Here is a 13,952-nt window from a genome sequence, read left to right as displayed (position 1 = left end):
CCCCAAGGCCCGGTAAGGGGGCCGAATACATTCCCATCGTGAATTCCGTCCCAAATGTGAATGACAAGTTTTCAGTTAATCAGTTGCCTGCTTGGTTACTCATTTGTCGCTCTGACATTTGGTTAACCAGTTGTCGATGTTCAAAATTTCAGTTAATGAGTTGCCTCTTTGAAATTTCAGTTAATGAGTTGGCCCTTTGGTTACTCATTTGTCCCTGTGTCTTTTGGTTACCCAGTTGTCGATGTTCGAAATTCAGTTAATGAGTTGCCTCCTTGGTTAATCATTTGTCGCCCTGACTCTTGGTTAACCAGTTGTCGATGTTCGAAATTCAGTTAATGAGTTGCCTCCTTGGTTAATCATTTGTCGCTCTGACATTTGGTTATCCAGTTGTCGATGTTCGAAATTCAGTTAATGAGTTGCCTCCTTGGTTAATCATTTGTCGCTCTGGCTTTTGGTTAACCAGTTGTCGATGTTCAAAATTACAGTTAATGAGTTGCCTCTTTGAAATTTCAGTTAATGAGTTGGCCCTTTGGTTACTCATTTGTCCCTGTGTCTTTTGGTTAACCAGTTGTCGATGTTCGAAATTCAGTTAATGAGTTGCCTCCTTGGTTAATCATTTGTCGCTCTGGCTTTTGGTTAACCAGTTGTCGATGTTCAAAATTTCAGTTAATGAGCTGCTCTTATGTTCTATGATTTCCGACCTTGACAACTCATTAACCAGTGTTTCAAACAATGCACCAGGCCATTTGACGACCCCAACTCGGGTCCACAAGCGGGAAAGCAGCACCCCAAGGCCCGGTAAGGGGGCCGAATACATTCCCATCGTGAATTCCGTCCCAAATGTGAATGACAAGTTTTCAGTTAATCAGTTGCCTGCTTGGTTACTCATTTGTCGCTCTGACATTTGGTTAACCAGTTGTCGATGTTCAAAATTTCAGTTAATGAGTTGCCTCTTTGAAATTTCAGTTAATGAGTTGGCCCTTTGGTTACTCATTTGTCCCTGTGTCTTTTGGTTACCCAGTTGTCGATGTTCGAAATTCAGTTAATGAGTTGCCTCCTTGGTTAATCATTTGTCGCCCTGACTCTTGGTTAACCAGTTGTCGATGTTCGAAATTCAGTTAATGAGTTGCCTCCTTGGTTTATCATTTGTCGCTCTGACATTTGGTTAACCAGTTGTCGATGTTCGAAATTCAGTTAATGAGTTGCCTCCTTGGTTAATCATTTGTCGCTCTGGCTTTTGGTTAACCAGTTGTCGATGTTCAAAATTTCAGTTAATGAGTTGCCTCTTTGAAATTTCAGTTAATGAGTTGGCCCTTTGGTGACTCATTTGTCCCTGTGTCTTTTGGTTAACCAGTTGTCGATGTTCGAAATTCAGTTAATGAGTTGCCTCCTTGGTTAATCATTTGTCGCTCTGGCTTTTGGTTAACCAGTTGTCGATGTTCAAAATTTCAGTTAATGAGCTGCTCTTATGTTCTATGATTTCCTACCTTGACAACTCATTAACCAGTGTTTCAAACAATGCACCAGGCCATTTGACGACCCCAACTCGGTTCCACAAGCGGGAAAGCAGCACCCCAAGGCCCGGTAAGGGGGCCGAATACATTCCCATCGTGAATTCCGTCCCAAATGTGAATGACAAGTTTTCAGTTTATCAGTTGCCTGCTTGGTTACTCATTTGTCGCTCTGACATTTGGTTAACCAGTTGTCGATGTTCAAATTTCAGTTAATGAGTAGCCTCTTTGAAATTTCAGTTAATGAGTTGGCCCTTTGGTTACTCATTTGTCCCTGTGTCTTTTGGTTACCCAGTTGTCGATGTTCGAAATTCAGTTAATGAGTTGCCTCCTTGGTTAATCATTTGTCGCTCTGGCTTTTGGTTAACCAGTTGTCGATGTTCAAAATTTCAGTTATTGAGTTGCCTCTTTGAAATTTCAGTTAATGAGTTGGCCCTTTGGTGACTCATTTGTCCCTGTGTCTTTTGGTTAACCAGTTGTCGATGTTCGAAATTCAGTTAATGAGTTGCCTCCTTGGTTAATCATTTGTCGCTCTGGCTTTTGGTTAACCAGTTGTCGATGTTCAAAATTTCAGTTAATGAGCTGCTCTTATGTTCTATGATTTCCTACCTTGACAACTCATTAACCAGTGTTTCAAACAATGCACCAGGCCATTTGACGACCCCAACTCGGTTCCACAAGCGGGAAAGCAGCACCCCAAGGCCCGGTAAGGGGGCCGAATACATTCCCATCGTGAATTCCGTCCCAAATGTGAATGACAAATTTTCAGTTTATCAGTTGCCTGCTTGGTTACTCATTTGTCGCTCTGACATTTGGTTAACCAGTTGTCGATGTTCAAATTTCAGTTAATGAGTAGCCTCTTTGAAATTTCAGTTAATGAGTTGGCCCTTTGGTTACTCATTTGTCCCTGTGTCTTTTGGTTACCCAGTTGTCGATGTTCGAAATTCAGTTAATGAGTTGCCTCCTTGGTTAATCATTTGTCGCCCTGACTCTTGGTTAACCAGTTGTCGATGTTCGAAATTCAGTTACTGAGTTGCCTCCTTGGTTAATCATTTGTCGCTCTGACATTTGGTTATCCAGTTGTCGATGTTCGAAATTCAGTTAATGAGTTGCCTCCTTGGTTAATCATTTGTCGCTCTGGCTTTTGGTTAACCAGTTGTCGATGTTCAAAATTACAGTTAATGAGTTGCCTCTTTGAAATTTCAGTTAATGAGTTGGCCCTTTGGTTACTCATTTGTCCCTGTGTCTTTTGGTTAACCAGTTGTCGATGTTCGAAATTCAGTTAATGAGTTGCCTCCTTGGTTAATCATTTGTCGCTCTGGCTTTTGGTTAACCAGTTGTCGATGTTCAAAATTTCAGTTAATGAGCTGCTCTTATGTTCTATGATTTCCGACCTTGACAACTCATTAACCAGTGTTTCAAACAATGCACCAGGCCATTTGACGACCCCAACTCGGTTCCACAAGCGGGAAAGCAGCACCCCAAGGCCCGGTAAGGGGGCCGAATACATTCCCATCGTGAATTCCGTCCCAAATGTGAATGACAAGTTTTCAGTTAATCAGTTGCCTGCTTGGTTACTCATTTGTCGCTCTGACATTTGGTTAACCAGTTGTCGATGTTCAAAATTTCAGTTAATGAGTTGCCTCTTTGAAATTTCAGTTAATGAGTTGGCCCTTTGGTTACTCATTTGTCCCTGTGTCTTTTGGTTACCCAGTTGTCGATGTTCGAAATTCAGTTAATGAGTTGCCTCCTTGGTTAATCATTTGTCGCCCTGACTCTTGGTTAACCAGTTGTCGATGTTCGAAATTCAGTTAATGAGTTGCCTCCTTGGTTAATCATTTGTCGCTCTGACATTTGGTTACCCAGTTGTCGATGTTCGAAATTCAGTTAATGAGTTGCCTCCTTGGTTAATCATTTGTCGCTCTGGCTTTTGGTTAACCAGTTGTCGATGTTCAAAATTTCAGTTAATGAGTTGCCTCTTTGAAATTTCAGTTAATGAGTTGGCCCTTTGGTGACTCATTTGTCCCTGTGTCTTTTGGTTAACCAGTTGTCGATGTTCGAAATTCAGTTAATGAGTTGCCTCCTTGGTTAATCATTTGTCGCTCTGGCTTTTGGTTAACCAGTTGTCGATGTTCAAAATTTCAGTTAATGAGCTGCTCTTATGTTCTATGATTTCCTACCTTGACAACTCATTAACCAGTGTTTCAAACAATGCACCAGGCCATTTGACGACCCCAACTCGGTTCCACAAGCGGGAAAGCAGCACCCCAAGGCCCGGTAAGGGGGCCGAATACATTCCCATCGTGAATTCCGTCCCAAATGTGAATGACAAGTTTTCAGTTAATCAGTTGCCTGCTTGGTTACTCATTTGTCGCTCTGACATTTGGTTAACCAGTTGTCGATGTTCAAATTTCAGTTAATGAGTAGCCTCTTTGAAATTTCAGTTAATGAGTTGGCCCTTTGGTTACTCATTTGTCCCTGTGTCTTTTGGTTACCCAGTTGTCGATGTTCGAAATTCAGTTAATGAGTTGCCTCCTTGGTTAATCATTTGTCGCTCTGGCTTTTGGTTAACCAGTTGTCGATGTTCAAAATTTCAGTTATTGAGTTGCCTCTTTGAAATTTCAGTTAATGAGTTGGCCCTTTGGTTACTCATTTGTCCCTGTGTCTTTTGGTTAACCAGTTGTCGATGTTCGAAATTCAGTTAATGAGTTGCCTCCTTGGTTAATCATTTGTCGCCCTGACTCTTGGTTAACCAGTTGTCGATGTTCGAAATTCAGTTACTGAGTTGCCTCCTTGGTTAATCATTTGTCGCTCTGACATTTGGTTATCCAGTTGTCGATGTTCGAAATTCAGTTAATGAGTTGCCTCCTTGGTTAATCATTTGTCGCTCTGGCTTTTGGTTATCCAGTTGTCGATGTTCAAAATTTCAGTTAATGAGTTGCCTCTTTGAAATTTCAGTTAATGAGTTGGCCCTTTGGTTACTCATTTGTCCCTGTGTCTTTTGGTTAACCAGTTGTCGATGTTCGAAATTCAGTTAATGAGTTGCCTCCTTGGTTAATCATTTGTCGCTCTGACATTTGGTTAACCAGTTGTCGATGTTCGAAATTCAGTTAATGAGTTGCCTCCTTGGTTAATCATTTGTCGCTCTGGCTTTTGGTTATCCAGTTGTCGATGTTCAAAATTTCAGTTAATGAGTTGCCTCTTTGAAATTTCAGTTAATGAGTTGGCCCTTTGGTTACTCATTTGTCCCTGTGTCTTTTGGTTACCCAGTTGTCGATGTTCGAAATTCAGTTAATGAGTTGCCTCCTTGGTTAATCATTTGTCGCTCTGGCTTTTGGTTAACCAGTTGTCGATGTTCAAAATTCAGTTAATGAGTTGCCTCCTTGGTTAATCATTTGTCGCTCTGACATTTGGTTATCCAGTTGTCGATGTTCGAAATTCAGTTAATGAGTTGCCTCCTTGGTTAATCATTTGTCGCTCTGGCTTTTGGTTAACCAGTTGTCGATGTTCAAAATTTCAGTTAATGAGTTGCCTCTTTGAAATTTCAGTTAATGAGTTGGCCCTTTGGTTACTCATTTGTCCCTGTGTCTTTTGGTTAACCAGTTGTCGATGTTCGAAATTCAGTTAATGAGTTGCCTCCTTGGTTAATCATTTGTCGCTCTGACATTTGGTTACCCAGTTGTCGATGTTCGAAATTCAGTTAATGAGTTGCCTCCTTGGTTAATCATTTGTCGCTCTGGCTTTTGGTTATCCAGTTGTCGATGTTCAAAATTTCAGTTAATGAGTTGCCTCTTTGAAATTTCAGTTAATGAGTTGGCCCTTTGGTTACTCATTTGTCCCTGTGTCTTTTGGTTAACCAGTTGTCGATGTTCGAAATTCAGTTACTGAGTTGCCTCCTTGGTTAATCATTTGTCGCTCTGGCTTTTGGTTAACCAGTTGTCGATGTTCAAAATTCAGTTAATGAGTTGCCTCCTTGGTTAATCATTTGTCGCTCTGGCTTTTGGTTAACCAGTTGTCGATGTTCAAAATTCAGTTAATGAGTTGCCTCCTTGGTTAATCATTTGTCGCTCTGGCTTTTGGTTAACCAGTTGTCGATGTTCAAAATTTCAGTTAATGAGCTGCTCTTATGTTCTATGATTTCCGACCTTGACAACTCATTAACCAGTGTTTCAAACAATGCACCAGGCCATTTGACGACCCCAACTCGGTTCCACAAGCGGGAAAGCAGCACCCCAAGGCCCGGTAAGGGGGCCGAATACATTCCCATCGTGAATTCCGTCCCAAATGTGAATGACAAGTTTTCAGTTAATCAGTTGCCTGCTTGGTTACTCATTTGTCGCTCTGACATTTGGTTAACCAGTTGTCGATGTTCAAATTTCAGTTAATGAGTAGCCTCTTTGAAATTTCAGTTAATGAGTTGGCCCTTTGGTTACTCATTTGTCCCTGTGTCTTTTGGTTACCCAGTTGTCGATGTTCGAAATTCAGTTAATGAGTTGCCTCCTTGGTTAATCATTTGTCGCCCTGACTCTTGGTTAACCAGTTGTCGATGTTCGAAATTCAGTTACTGAGTTGCCTCCTTGGTTAATCATTTGTCGCTCTGACATTTGGTTATCCAGTTGTCGATGTTCGAAATTCAGTTAATGAGTTGCCTCCTTGGTTAATCATTTGTCGCTCTGGCTTTTGGTTAACCAGTTGTCGATGTTCAAAATTTCAGTTAATGAGTTGCCTCTTTGAAATTTCAGTTAATGAGTTGGCCCTTTGGTTACTCATTTGTCCCTGTGTCTTTTGGTTAACCAGTTGTCGATGTTCGAAATTCAGTTAATGAGTTGCCTCCTTGGTTAATCATTTGTCGCTCTGGCTTTTGGTTAACCAGTTGTCGATGTTCAAAATTTCAGTTAATGAGCTGCTCTTATGTTCTATGATTTCCGACCTTGACAACTCATTAACCAGTGTTTCAAACAATGCACCAGGCCATTTGACGACCCCAACTCGGTTCCACAAGCGGGAAAGCAGCACCCCAAGGCCCGGTAAGGGGGCCGAATACATTCCCATCGTGAATTCCGTCCCTAATGTGAATGACAAGTTTTCAGTTAATCAGTTGCCTGCTTGGTTACTCATTTGTCGCTCTGACATTTGGTTAACCAGTTGTCGATGTTCAAATTTCAGTTAATGAGTAGCCTCTTTGAAATTTCAGTTAATGAGTTGGCCCTTTGGTTACTCATTTGTCCCTGTGTCTTTTGGTTACCCAGTTGTCGATGTTCGAAATTCAGTTAATGAGTTGCCTCCTTGGTTAATCATTTGTCGCTCTGACTCTTGGTTAACCAGTTGTCGATGTTCGAAATTCAGTTACTGAGTTGCCTCCTTGGTTAATCATTTGTCGCTCTGACTCTTGGTTAACCAGTTGTCGATGTTCGAAATTCAGTTAATGAGTTGCCTCCTTGGTTAATCATTTGTCGCTCTGACATTTGGTTAGCCAGTTGTCGATGTTCGAAATTCAGTTAATGAGTTGCCTCCTTGGTTAATCATTTGTCGCTCTGGCTTTTGGTTAACCAGTTGTCGATGTTCAAAATTTCAGTTAATGAGTTGCCTCTTTGAAATTTCAGTTAATGAGTTGGCCCTTTGGTTACTCATTTGTCCCTGTGTCTTTTGGTTAACCAGTTGTCGATGTTCGAAATTCAGTTAATGAGTTGCCTCCTTGGTTAATCATTTGTCGCTCTGGCTTTTGGTTAACCAGTTGTCGGTGTTCAAAATTTCAGTTAATGAGCTGCTCTTATGTTCTATGATTTCCGACCTTGACAACTCATTAACCAGTGTTTCAAACAATGCACCAGGCCATTTGACGACCCCAACTCGGTTCCACAAGCGGGAAAGCAGCACCCCAAGGCCCGGTAAGGGGGCCGAATACATTCCCATCGTGAATTCCGTCCCAAATGTGAATGACAAGTTTTCAGTTAATCAGTTGCCTGCTTGGTTACTCATTTGTCGCTCTGACATTTGGTTTACCAGTTGTCGATGTTCAAAATTTCAGTTATTGAGTTGCCTCTTTGAAATTTCAGTTAATGAGTTGGCCCTTTGGTTACTCATTTGTCCCTGTGTCTTTTGGTTACCCAGTTGTCGATGTTCGAAATTCAGTTAATGAGTTGCCTCCTTGGTTAATCATTTGTCGCCCTGACTCTTGGTTAACCAGTTGTCGATGTTCGAAATTCAGTTACTGAGTTGCCTCCTTGGTTAATCATTTGTCGCTCTGACATTTGGTTATCCAGTTGTCGATGTTCGAAATTCAGTTAATGAGTTGCCTCCTTGGTTAATCATTTGTCGCTCTGGCTTTTGGTTATCCAGTTGTCGATGTTCAAAATTTCAGTTAATGAGTTGCCTCTTTGAAATTTCAGTTAATGAGTTGGCCCTTTGGTTACTCATTTGTCCCTGTGTCTTTTGGTTAACCAGTTGTCGATGTTCGAAATTCAGTTAATGAGTTGCCTCCTTGGTTAATCATTTGTCGCTCTGACATTTGGTTAACCAGTTGTCGATGTTCGAAATTCAGTTAATGAGTTGCCTCCTTGGTTAATCATTTGTCGCTCTGGCTTTTGGTTATCCAGTTGTCGATGTTCAAAATTTCAGTTAATGAGTTGCCTCTTTGAAATTTCAGTTAATGAGTTGGCCCTTTGGTTACTCATTTGTCCCTGTGTCTTTTGGTTACCCAGTTGTCGATGTTCGAAATTCAGTTAATGAGTTGCCTCCTTGGTTAATCATTTGTCGCTCTGGCTTTTGGTTAACCAGTTGTCGATGTTCAAAATTCAGTTAATGAGTTGCCTCCTTGGTTAATCATTTGTCGCTCTGACATTTGGTTATCCAGTTGTCGATGTTCGAAATTCAGTTAATGAGTTGCCTCCTTGGTTAATCATTTGTCGCTCTGGCTTTTGGTTAACCAGTTGTCGATGTTCAAAATTTCAGTTAATGAGTTGCCTCTTTGAAATTTCAGTTAATGAGTTGGCCCTTTGGTTACTCATTTGTCCCTGTGTCTTTTGGTTAACCAGTTGTCGATGTTCGAAATTCAGTTAATGAGTTGCCTCCTTGGTTAATCATTTGTCGCTCTGACATTTGGTTACCCAGTTGTCGATGTTCGAAATTCAGTTAATGAGTTGCCTCCTTGGTTAATCATTTGTCGCTCTGGCTTTTGGTTATCCAGTTGTCGATGTTCAAAATTTCAGTTAATGAGTTGCCTCTTTGAAATTTCAGTTAATGAGTTGGCCCTTTGGTTACTCATTTGTCCCTGTGTCTTTTGGTTAACCAGTTGTCGATGTTCGAAATTCAGTTACTGAGTTGCCTCCTTGGTTAATCATTTGTCGCTCTGGCTTTTGGTTAACCAGTTGTCGATGTTCAAAATTCAGTTAATGAGTTGCCTCCTTGGTTAATCATTTGTCGCTCTGGCTTTTGGTTAACCAGTTGTCGATGTTCAAAATTCAGTTAATGAGTTGCCTCCTTGGTTAATCATTTGTCGCTCTGGCTTTTGGTTAACCAGTTGTCGATGTTCAAAATTCAGTTAATGAGTTGCCTCCTTGGTTAATCATTTGTCGCTCTGACTCTTGGTTAACCAGTTGTCGATGTTCGAAATTCAGTTAATGAGTTGCCTCCTTGGTTAATCATTTGTCGCTCTGACTCTTGGTTAACCAGTTGTCGATGTTCAAAATTTCAGTTAATGAGCTGCTCTTATGTTCTATGATTTCCGACCTTGACAACTCATTAACCAGTGTTTCAAACAATGCACCAGGCCATTTGACGACCCCAACTCGGTTCCACAAGCGGGAAAGCAGCACCCCCAAGCCCCGGTAAGGCGGCCGAATACATTCCCATCCTGAATTCCGTCCCAAATGTGAATGACAAGTTTTCAGTTAATCATTTGCCACCTTGGTTCATCATTTGCCACTCTGACTTTTGGTTTCCCAGTTGTCAGTTTTCACATTTCAGTTACTGAGTTGACTTTGTCTTTCTCACTCTGTGTATCTCTATCTTCTCTCTGTCTCTCTCAGTGTATGCGAGTGTCTGTGTGTGTTCCACTGCCGCCCGGCCAACCGGGTCCAAAGGCCCGCCACGTTACACACGAAAAACCCCGGTCTCGCTTCGGAGCGACGGGCACCCGGCTTCTCGGTGTCGGACCGACTCCGTTCAGATACCGCTGGATGCCCCTTGCCCCTGGCTTGCTCTGGCAGCCGGCGCGTGCAGGCCGCCCCCTGCCCCGCCGTCTCAGTGGTCGGAAAGCGGTCTCCAGCCAACGGCTGTACCTCGGCCGCGGAAAGAGGCAGCTACACAAGCGAGGCACTGCTCTGTGCGGCCCCGCCACCCCGTTCAGCTGCCGTTGTCCCCGACCGGATCGGACTTTCCTTCCCGAAGTTATCCCCGATAAGCTGCCGCTGACCGACGGCCCGTCAGCCGCTGCGGGACGGCGACACTTTCCCGAACTCGCCCGGGGCCACTTCGGCAATATAGTGTGCGCCGGAGCCGGGGCTTTCCAACGAGCCATCCCCGAACGAAATCGGACACGGGAGTCGGGAGCGACAGGCGTTCGACTGGTGCCGGGCAACCGGGTCCAAACGCCCGCCTTGTTAAACACACGTACACCCCAGGCTCGATTCGGAGCGACGGGCACCCGGCTTCCCGGTGTCGGACCGACTCCGTTCAGATACCGTTGGATGCCCCTTGCCCCTGGCTTGCTCTGGCAGCCGGCGCGTGCAGGCCGCCCCCCGCCCCGCCGTCTCAGTGGTCGGAAAGTGGTCTCCAGCCAACGGCTGTACCTCGGCCGGGGAAAGGGGCAGCTACACAAGCCAGGCACTGGTCTGTGCGGGCCCGCCACCCCGTTCGGCTGCCGTTGATCCGGACCGGATCGGACTTTCCCTCCCGAAGTTATGCCCGATAAGCTGCCGCTCACCGGCGGCCCGTCAGCCGCTGCGGGATGGCGACACTTTGCCGAACTTGCCGGGGTCCAGGCCGATAATATAGTGTGCGCCAGCGCCGGGGCTTTCCAACGAGCCCTCCCTGACCGAAATCGGACACGGGAGTCCAGAGCGATAGGCGTTCGACTGCCGGCCGGCCAAACACAGGCAATCCCCCGCCGTTGCGGACCCGCTCCAGGACAACCGGGTCCAAACGCCCGCCTCGTTACACGCACGAAAACACCGGGCTCGATTCGGAGCGACGGGCACCCGGCTTCCCGGTGTCGGACCGACTCCGTTCCGGTACCCTTGGATGCCCCTTGCCCCTGGCTTGCTAGGACAGCCGGCGCGTCAAGGTGGGCCCCCGCGGCTCCGGCTCAGCAGTCGGAAAGCGGTCTCCAGCCAACGGCTGTACCTCGGCCGGGGAAAGGGGCAGCTACACAAGCCCGCTACTGGTCTGTGCGGCCCCGCCACCCCGTTCAGTGGCAGTTGACCCCGACCGGATCGGACTTTCCTTCCCGAAGTTATCCCCGATAAGCTGCCGCTGACCGACGGGGCGGCAGCCGGTACGGGACTGCGACACTTTCCCGAACTTGCCGGGGTCCAGGCCGATAATATAGTGTGCGCCAGCGCCGGGGCTTTCCAATGAGCCCTCCCTGACCGAAATCGGACACGGGAGTCCGGAGCCAAAGGCGTTCGACTGCCGGCCGGCCAAACTCAGGCAACCTCCCGCCGTTGCGGACCCGCTCCCGGACAACCGGGTCCAAACGCCCGCCCTGTTACACGCACGAAAACACCGGGCTCGATTCGGAGCGACGGGCACCCGGCTTCCCGGTGTCGGACCGACTCCGTTCCGGTACCACTGGATGCCCCTTGCCCCTGGCTTGCTAGGACAGCCGGCGCGTCAAGGTGGGCCCCCGCGGCTCCGGCTCAGCAGTCGGAAAGCGGTCTCCAGCCAACGGCTGTACCTCGGCCGGGCCAAGCGGCAGCTGCACAAGCCCGCTACTGGTCTGTGCGGCCCCCCCACCCCGTTCAGTAGCAGTTCACCCCAACCGGATCGGACTTTCCGTCCCGAAGTTATCCCCGATAAGCTGCCGCTGACCGACGGGGCGGCAGCCGCTACGGGACTGCGACACTTTCCCGAACTTGCCGGGGTCCAGGCCGATAATATAGTGTGCGCCAGCGCCGGGGCTTTCCAACGAGCCCTCCCTGACCGAAATCGGACACGGGAGTCCGGAGCCAAAGGCGTTCGACTGCCGGCCGGCTAAACACAGGCAACCTCCCGCCGTTGCTGACCCGCTCCCGGACAACCGGGTCCAAACGCCCGCCCTGTTACACGCACGAAAACACCGGGCTCGATTCGGAGCGACGGGCACCCGGCTTCCCGGTGTCGGACCGACTCCGTTCCGGTACCACTGGATGCCCCTTGCCCCTGGCTTGCTAGTACAGCCGGCGCGTCAAGGTGGGCCCCCGCGGCTCCGGCTCAGCAGTCGGAAAGCGGTCTCCAGCCAACGGCCGTACCTCGGCCGGGCCAAGCGGCAGCTGCACAAGCCCGCTACTGGTCTGTGCGGCCCCCCCACCCCGTTCAGTCGCAGTTCACCCCAACCGGATCGGACTTTCCGTCCCGAAGTTATCCCCGATAAGCTGCCGCTGACCGACGGGGCGGCAGCCGCTACGGGACTGCGACACTTTCCCGAACTTGCCGGGGTCCAGGCCGATAATATAGTGTGCGCCAGCGCCGGGGCTTTCCAACGAGCCCTCCCTGACCGAAATCGGACACGGGAGTCCGGAGCGAAAGGCGTTCGACTGCCGGCCGGCCAAACCCAGGCAATCTCCCGCCGTTGCGGACCCGCTCCCGGACAACCGGGTCCAAACGCCCGCCCTGTTACACGCACGAAAACCCCGGGCTCGATTCGGAGCGACGGGCACCCGACTTCCCGGTGTCGGACCGACTCCCTTCTGGTACCACTGGATGCCCCTTGCCCCTGGCTTGCTCGGACAGCCGGCGCGTCAAGGTGGGTCCCCGCGGCACCGGCTCAGCAGTCGGAAAGCGGTCTCCAGCCAACGGCTGTACCTCGGCCGGGCCAAGAGGCAGCTACACAAGCCCGCTACTGGTCTGTGCGGCCCCGCCACCCCGTTCAGTCGCAGTTCACCCCGACCGGATCGGACTTTCCGTCCCGAAGTTATCCGCGATAAGCTGCCGCTGACCGACGGGGCGGCCGCCGGAACGGGACTGCGACACTTTCCCGAACTTGCCGGGGCCCAGGCCGATAATATAGTGTGCGCCAGCGTCGGGGCTTTCCAACCAGCCCTCCCTGACCGAAATCGGACACGGGAGTCCGGAGCCAAAGGCGTTCGACTGCCGGCCGGCCAAACCCAGGCAATCTCCCGCCGTTGGGGACCCGCTCCCGGACAACCGGGTCCAAACGCCCGCCCTGTTACACGCACGAAAACACCGGGCTCGATTCGGAGCGACGGGCACCCGACTTCCCGGTGTCGGACCGACTCCCTTCTGGTACCTATGGATGCCCCTTGCCCCTGGCTTGCTCGGACAGCCGGCGCGTCAAGGTGGGTCCCCGCGGCACCGGCTCAGCAGTCGGAAAGCGGTCTCCAGCCAACGGCTGTACCTCGGCCGGGCCAAGAGGCAGCTACACAATCCCGCTACTGGTCTGTGCGGCCCCACCACCCCGTTCAGTCGCAGTTCACCCCGACCGGATCGGACTTTCCTTCCCGAAGTTATCACCGATAAGCTGCCGCTGACCGCTGGCCTGTTACCCGCTGCCGGACTGCGACACTTTGCCCAACTCGCCAGGGGCCAGTCCGGCAATATAATCTGCGCCAGCGTCGGGGCTTTCCAACCAGCCGTCCCCCACCCTAATCGGACACGGGAGTCGGGAACGGAGCGCCCGCCACCGGCCTTTCTAAACAGCCCAGTCCCCAACAATTCCCAGAAGCAACGCCTTGGCCAGCCTGGCAATTCATACACTGCAAATAGCACACATTAACACCACTCACACCCAATCGGCCCATCAACTTCGCTGCCGAGAACGGAAACTCGCCTTGACAATACTACTTCCAACCTCACACAAAAGCGGCCCATCAACTTCGCTTACGAGAACGGACAATCGGCCTGCAAATACTGCACCACTCACACAAAATCCCACCAGCAACTTCGCTTCCCACAACCCACACTCCTATCTTCCACAGAAAAAAAACCCACCACCATCAGCCACATCGAGAAAAAATTAAAAACTACACCGAAATAACACCCTCCAACTCGGCTACGGTCCGACATGCACCCCCTTAGCGAGTATTAAGCCCGACAACACTAATTATAACCAACCGCAGCCGCAAGTTGAAGTGGCAACTGATAAACCAAATTGTTTTTGGGCAGCAACTCATTAACCAAAAACTTTTGAAGCAACTCATTAACCAAAATCTTTAACAGCAACTCAGTAACCAAATTATGGCAAGGCGACTCAGAAATAACACCGAAATAACAGCCTCCATCCCG

The sequence above is a fragment of the Somniosus microcephalus genome, unplaced genomic scaffold (genome assembly GCF_052327205.1).
Source record: "Somniosus microcephalus isolate GS21.2 unplaced genomic scaffold, FLI_Smic_1.0 scaffold334, whole genome shotgun sequence".
NCBI classification, from domain to species: Eukaryota; Metazoa; Chordata; class Chondrichthyes; order Squaliformes; family Somniosidae; genus Somniosus; species Somniosus microcephalus.
This window is presented reverse-complemented; position numbering follows the sequence as displayed.